The following is an 8,349-nucleotide window of genomic DNA, read 5'->3' as shown; positions in this document are numbered from 1 at the left end:
CGTCAATATATTGACCAGTCATCCGCACAATACTTGTATTGGACAAAGGTTTATATCATAGGAAGAAACTAATAAAACCGCCCTCGTCCCTTTATGGGACGGAGTCCTCCCATTAGGGGACACATAAACCAATGCAACATAGCTTGCAAAACAGAACAATTCTATCAGAATTATCCCAGATAAGATACATAGAATTAAAATGCTCAATTATACCAATAAATTGACACAGGTGAAAGAGACGCAAGGTTCTCAAGAACAAGTTTATTGACAGATAATAAACAGACAGGTTAACAATAAATATATATATTTATATAAAAGAGGGTAACCCAAAACTTTAAGCATAAGTATGATAGTAAACAGAACTTGTTTATCTGAAAGAAAAACCATTAAACACCACTTTAATGAGATACCAAGGTATCAAGTCATAAAAAATCTGTATTACAAATCAATCACATTAGCGTTAGAAACGCTTGGCACACATGTCTGAACTTATGCAAGGTTCACCTTTGAAGGAAGGAACAGTCTATATGGGCACTTGGTGCCCTCATTTAGTTTGTAGTACAGTATGTACCTACACACTCACCCTGGACTTAATCGTCCCAATTAAGACCACTGTTCCTCGCAGAGTTAAACAGTAGGGTTAACTACACGACCCACTGCTACCACAGATCTCTTAAGTTCCTCTACTTGCTTCGCATAGTGGCGAAAGAACACCCTGGAAGACTTCCAGCCCGTGTATGAACGGAGATGTTCAAAATCCATACAATTAAAGAAATTTAGGGATGAGGCAACTTTCCTCGGATCGTGACCTGCGGGTGTACTGTCAGGATCCGCTCTGCGAATAAAATATGTCATTTTCGCTCTGAGTTGATTCAGAGATAAATTTGAGCCTGATGTTTCTCCCCTGAATAGTTGACTACCCTTGAAGTCTGAAGTTCTACGAAGATAGACCTTTAGGCATTCTACTGGACATAGAGATGCATCTTCTTTCAGAGGACAGATTCTCCAGGGACCCCACCTGTTGGTGGGTAACTCATTCTTGGCGAGAAACGTAGGATCCGGAAACAGGTTCAGCTCCCCCCCCCATCCAGGAACTGAACACGACCTGCCTCTCTCGAGAGGGCTACGATCTCACTAACCCTGGCCCCGGACGCGAGTGCAAATAGGAAAATAACTTTTTGCGTCAAATCCTTTAACGCACATTCTTCATTGCTCAACAGGGAGGCGAAATGAAGAACTTTGTCTAAAGACCATGAGATGGGCTTTGGAGGTGCTGAAGGTCTGAGCCTAGCGCAGGCTTTCGGAACTTTATTAAAGATCTCATTACCTAGGTCGATCTGGAAGGCAAATAAAATGGGTCTCATCAAAGCCGATTTACACACTGAAATCGTGTTAGCTGCCAATCCTTGGCCATGGAGATGGATGAAGAAAGATAAGCAGAAATCTGTTGAGATCTCCTGCGGATTCTTTGCCTTTACAAAGGCCACCCATTTTCTCCAAGATGACTCATATTGCCTTCTAGTCGATTTGCACTTGTATTCCTCTAGGAAGTCTATGCTGGCTTTCGAAATCCCGAAGCGCTTTCTCACCGCTAGGGCGAGAAAATCATGAGCTGCAGGGTCTGGGTTTTCTGTAATGAAGCGCAGACAGTCGACTTCTGGACTCGCTGGGTCAGAACTGGATGTGGTAGCGGCACGAACTTCATCTGTAGTTCCAACGCCAAGGGGAACCACATGCTGTTCGCCCACTTGTGGGCCACTATTGCCGCTACCCCCTTGAAGGATCTCAGTTTGTTGAGGACCCTCAACAGAAGGTTGTGAGGAGGGAACAGATAAATCCTGGACCATCTGTTCCAGTCGAGGGACATTGCGTCCACTGCTTCCGCTAAGGGGTCCTCGTACGGGGACACGTACAGGGGCAACTTCTTGTTGTCTTTCGTCGCAAAGAGGTCTATTTGCAGTTCTGGGACTTGATTCAGAATGAAGGAAAATGATCCTGCGTCTAAGGACCATTCCGACTCTATCGGTGTGAACCTGGATAGAGCGTCCGCTGTCACATTGCGGACTCCTTGAAGGTGAACTGCCGACAGGTACCACTTCTTCTTTTCCGCCAATCGGAAAATGGCTAACATCACTTGGTTGAGAGGTGGTGACCTCGACCCTTGTCGATTCAAGCATCTCACAACCACCTCGCTGTCTGTCACCAATCTTATGTGGATCGAGTGACGCGGGGAGACTTTCTTTAAGGTAAGGAGCACTGCCATAGCTTCTAGAAAGTTTATATGAAAGGTCCTGAATAGCTTGGACCAAGTCCCCTGGACTTTTTTCCGATGAGAGTGACCTCCCCATCCCTCCTTTGAGGCGTCTGAGTGAATCGTCAACGACGGGGGAGGTGGCTGAAGAAGAACAGACTTCTTTAGATGTCTGGCTTGGGACCAAGGTCTGAGAAGAGTACGTAGCCGAGGCGGCACTGGTCTTCTCAGGTCTCTTCGCGCGTTTGATGCATACCTTCTCCAAACTCCGGTTGCATCCTTTAGCTGTGCTCTTAGCACTGGGTCTGTCACTGAAGCAAACTGGAGAGAGCCTAGTACCCTCTCCTGTTCGCGTCTTGATATCCTTTCGGAATCTAGAAGTCTCTTGACAGAGCCCGCTATCTCCTTCCTTTTCTTCATTGGGATGGAGAAACTGTGTGACAAAAGGTCCCAGTGGATTCCCAGCCACTGGAACTTTTGGGATGGAGAAAGTCGAGACTTTTTCTTGTTGATCTTGAAGCCTAGGTACTCTAGGAACTGGATCACCTGACTGGAAGCTTGCAAGCATTCGGTCTCGGATGCTGCCCACACCAGCCAGTCGTCCAGGTAGGCTACTACCTGAATTCCCTTTAGGCGTAATTGTTTGAGAGCTGCGCTCGCAAGCTTCGTGAAAATCCTTGGGGCTATGTTTAGCCCGAATGGCATGGCTCTGAAGGCGTACAGTTTTCGTTGTAGCCTGAACCCTAGGTAGGGGGAGAGTCGACGGCTGATTGGAATGTGCCAATAGGCGTCTGACAAGTCTATAGAGACTGAGTATGCCCTCTTGGGCAGTAAGGTCCTTATGTGTTGCAGTGTTAGCATCTTGAATTTGCAATTCACTATGAACTTGTTGAGTGGTGACAAGTCCAGAATGACTCTGAGCTTTTCCGAGTCTTTCTTGGGAACACAAAACAGCCTCCCTTGGAATTTGATGGACTTCACCTTTCGGATCACATTTTTCTCCAACAGTTCTTGAACGTACTCCTCCAAAATGGGGGTGGAGTGTTGGAAAAACCGAAGGCATGGGGGTGGAGTGCTGTACCAGCTCCAACCCAGTCCATTCTTGAGTAGGCTTTGGGCCCAGGGATCGAAGGTCCAGCGATCCCAAAATTTCATCAGTCTCCCTCCTACCGGTATCATTTCACTTGGACTGCCGTCCTGAGGTCTTGCCTCCCTGACCACGACCACCTCTGAATCCCCTTCCCCTTGAGGGGCGCCTAGACGAGCCTCTGGCTGCTCCTCTAGGTTTTGCACGAAAGGAAGAAGACTGTCCTTCGAACGTTGGGGCGAATGTGGTTGACTGACCTGGCACCGCCTGGGGTACCCACTGAAAGGCAGTCGGGGTTTGTGCCACCATTTGGGGCACTGGAGGCAAAGGCAATTGCAGTTGCTGTTGCTGTCTATAAGGCTTGGCTGGCCGAGATGGTAGCCTAGTCTTCATATTCTTCCTCTTTGGTTGAGGACCCTCATCCGGGGAAGATTTTCTTTTGATAGCCAGGCCCCACTTCTGGAGAAGATTTCTATTCTCCACGGCAGCCTTATCAACAACCTCTTTGACCACATCGGTAGGGAAAAGGTCTTTTCCCCAAATGTTGGAGGAGATTAACTTCCTTGGCTCGTGTCTCACCGAAGCCCCGGTGAACACGAACTCCCTGCAAGCTCTCCTTGCCTTGACGAAGTTATAAAGGTCCTTCGTCACTGTGGCTAAGTGAGACTTAGCCACTACCATGAACATTTCATGGACCTTGGGGTCACTTGCCATTGTCTCGAGAGTAGTCTGATGAGACATTGAGGCAGCCAGTCTTTCTTTTGTCTCGAACTCTCTTCGTAAAAGGGATTCGGACAGCTTGGGGAGGTCCTCGCCGAATTGCCGTCCGGCAATATCAGCCTCCAACTTTCCCACTGAGAATGTTAGATGGACATCCTTCCAGTCTTTGTGGTCCATAGGTAGAGCCAGCGACAAGGGTTTACACTCCTCCAGGGAGGGGCAAGGCTTGCCGGCCTCGACTGCCTTTAGGACAGCCGCAAACCCTTTCTGTAAAAAGGGGAAGGCTCTATCAGGAGAGGACACAAACGAAGGGAGCTTCTTGCTCAATGCAGCTACCTTCGAATTCGAGAAGCCCCTCTCTTTCATCGAGGATGAAAGTAGGGCTTGAGCCTTAGCGTGGTCCATAACAATGACCTCCTTCGGCTCTGTCTCCTCCCTTGAAGCTGGTTCTTTTCTCAGCCGGATATAGCAGTCCGGATATGATGCCTTGCTGGGCCAGAATTCTACCTCCTCTAGGGGAACTGAACCCAGCTTATCCGAAATGACGATCTTTCCAGTCGTCATCGGCATGTGCTCAGCATACCTCCATGGGTTAGCATCTGAGCATATGGGAAGGTCTTTCACATTGAGCCTTTTCCGGGGCCCATGTGATTCTGCCAGGGACTGCATGCGCAGTTCCATTGCAGCCGCCTTCTCCTGATTCTCCTTCTGCATTTGTTGGATCATTCCAACAATCGAAGAGAGGGCCTGTCCCAGTTCTACTGGGAGGCCAGCCGATGTTGAGGGGATAGGCTCCGGCATCTGAACCGGAGCAGCCGACACCTCGTCGACCTCATCCTCTACGACATCCGGGGTTTGAACTTGATCCTGACCTTCTGCCAGGAGGTCTTCTTCCAAACGATCGTCCAGGTCAGACATCCTGTCACACAACTGGATGTCTTGCATCGCATCTGCGACTTCCTCGTCCACCTGGACTTGATCTTGAAGGATCTCCTCTTGAGGCTGGGGAATCACTGCCTCAGCTGATGCCTGGGGAAAAAGATACGCCCTCATCTTCTCACTTGGAAGATAAGGGCCAGAGGTGTTCTTCTTGAAGCCCCTTACCCAAGTACGAAGCTTTTCCCTAGCTATATCCCTTGATTCCGCCGTTCTAGGGGAATCAAAAGCCTCAGTAATCAGGTTAGTGCATACAGTACATACCTGAGGGTCCCAATACTGGAGATCATCCTTGGAGACAGCGCATGCTGCGTGTCTCCTACAACACTCATGTCCGCAGAGGTTCTTGCTGCGGACATTGCAGAAAACATTTCCGCACTTCGGAGGGTCCTCCTGTAAAGAGAAGAAATTTCCATGAGTATCAAGTGAACTATGTATCACTGGATATGCATAGTATAGCATAACAATTCATAATTGAAAGACACACACTTGTGTTTCCCTCACAACCCATTGTTGCAGCCTTCCGAATAATAAAATCAAAAATGGTTTATCTCTACTAGAGTAACCAATGCAAGGTTTCCAGAGGAAACAGGTGGAGCTCACACCTAGGCAATGATTTTAAAAATCCTGGATAATAGACGGGGAAGAACTCTGCTTCCTGTCTGAGGGCAACAGCAAAGGGCTGTGTAAGAAAACACAATAGTATTAGAAGATACAGTGCTGTACCTAAACTTTTACTATAGTTTTCTTCTTACTGTATATGCTATACAGAAGAATACTAGTACAGTATAGGAGGATGTGTGCCGGCCTGCCTTTGCCGGCCGGCACACACCACAATTAGCTTTAAAGTATACTACTTAACAGCTATAGGGCGGCAGCCCTCTGGTTCAAATGCCTGTGCCGGCGGCAGCAGCTGCCGGCCAGCAACAGCCAGTGTTGGCCGGCAATGATTGCCGGCCAGCAACTACACAAGGTAGTACCCAGCTGCCGGCCACACTCTTGGTGACCGGCAGACAAGGACTGACATAAGCCGGCCGGCAAAGGTACAAGACCGATGCCAGCCGGCAGCAAAAGAACCAGAAGACTACCCCTGCCCGGCTGCCGGCCTCATAGGCCGGCAGCCGGCCTCATAGGCCGGCTGCCGGGACAGGTACAGCACTAGAAGAAAATAGAATGGATGCCGGGATAAGAGTGTACACAACCCCCCAAGCCCGGCAACCGAAAGAGTGCATATAAGGAAGGGGAGAAACTTAATTCAGGCTTCCTTGACCAATGCCGTCCGGCTCTGCCGGCAGGCATGGATGAGGGACCAAGAGAGGTCCGGGCAGCACTCGAAAACATAAGACCCTTGCCGTCCAGCGTCTCTGCCGGCCGGCAATGGGCTTAGTCAATCCATATCCCAACCTATACTAGGTCCAGAAGTAGAATGACATATGGTACAGTAATACCCCTGCCGGCCAGCTCTGCCGGCCGGCAAGGTACAGTACAGTAATGGCTAGGCCATTACGGAGATAGAGGGGGAAGGGACAAGAGGGTCCTGCCAACCTTGCTTTAGTGACAGATCACCCGCAGCCAAGAACTCTGTCTTAGCCTAAGGGAGATCTAAGGGAAAGTGCCAGCGCAGTAGTATAATACCTGCCAGCTTCCAGAGCACCAAAGCAAGGAAGGCGTTGCAACTCCCAAGGGAAGATTTATCCTCCCCGAGAACAGCAACAGGACTTAGTCTGGTCGATCACACAAGAAGGAATCATAACTACAGAAACCTTCGACAGTGACCTAAGGGAGCTCAGCTCCCTTTGTAAGTGTTAGGTCAGCGAGGGAGACTCTGCCCCAAGCCAAACAACACGGACTCAGACTAAAAACTCTGTTGTTCTGTCCCTCTTTGAACCAGACTCAGCAGGAACAGGAAGGTACAGTAACACCCTAGTATAGTTTTATCGAAAATAAATTCGGAAAAAACCACTTAGGGATAAGCCCAAGGCTTAAACAGAGGGAAAGGGATTGCATACCTTCTCCGAAGAAAAGAAAGCAATCGGGGAGTATGATAAAGTATACTAAGGCTCCATAAGCAATTAGCCTAGGCACCAAGAGAATCGATTACCTAATTCACCGAAACTCTCACGTATACAATCTTGGAAATATTCCACACAGTCTAAAATGTATAAAATAGCCTAAAGCTTCAATAAAATTTTAATTACACTCGGAAAAACCATAATCATGCATTAAGTACTAGGACCAAACGACTAGGCTACATGGCCTAGCGTAGGCCAGAATGGCGAATACTTCGCCAAATAATACTAAGCACGAAAGGAAATCCTATGTAAAGCTAAATAGCTAAATTTTATTAAGCAAAACAACCAGGAATGTCACTCTGACTAACTAATTTATACCTAGCGAGTGACAGTGTCCAGGACACCTCTGGTAGGCTACGGCTCTTGTATCAAAGATTAATCCTATTAATCACTCAAAATTTTACCAAGAGCCTACATTTATACATAACAGACACTATACTCAACTTATCCGAGGTCAACGAAGACGAAGAAGCCATGAAAAGCTGAATAAATCCAAGATTTGCGAGAAAAACAGGAAAAAACACCGAGTTGTTAAGCTACGCAAAAAGGAATGCAGATGGCGCCAGGATTGGCGCCAGGCACGCATACGAATCGGGGGATAGGGAAGCCTTGGGAGCGGCTCCCCTTTTTCTTTCCCGAATTCGTATCTCGTCAATCTCCCTCCTACGAGACGAATCTCTATTCAGGTCGTAGATTGCCATGTGACGTGTCTAGAATACGTCCTCTGATATGTCGCGATATCCCTTTCACGAGGGATACTCGCTCCAGGAGTTAGAATTCTGGTACCTTAAGGTAAATTCTCTGGGAATATCGCCGTAGTTGTAATATACCCTAGGAAGCTACCCTATAGGAACTTCCATCAGGACGACATGGCTTGAGCCCAAATATATATATATATATATATATATATATCAGCCACTCTCCGGTGAAAATATCCCTTGCAATTTTCCCAACGGGTTTTTGAGGTGCTTACCATAACTTACACTTATGATAAAAAAAAAATTTAATCTATGGGGTTTCTTAGAGAATATTAATCCTTGCCCCTAACCCTTCCCCCCTCCCCCCCCCCCCCAAAAAAAAATAATAAAATCCCTAAAAATGGGTCTCGGATAATCCCTTTGTTATTGTGGTAACTCACTAATAAAGTCATATCAGTGAAGTAGGTTTTTTATTCTGTACAGTAGTCCTAGAGTGATCAGTAGTGATAAAAAAATTTCCAACTAATATTTACCTTGAGTTATGATTTATTTTGAGCCATTATTTATCTTGAGCTATTATTTTTC

Source organism: Palaemon carinicauda, chromosome 18 (genome assembly GCF_036898095.1).
Source record: "Palaemon carinicauda isolate YSFRI2023 chromosome 18, ASM3689809v2, whole genome shotgun sequence".
Taxonomy (NCBI): Eukaryota; Metazoa; Arthropoda; class Malacostraca; order Decapoda; family Palaemonidae; genus Palaemon; species Palaemon carinicauda.
Note: the sequence above shows the minus strand (reverse complement) of the source record.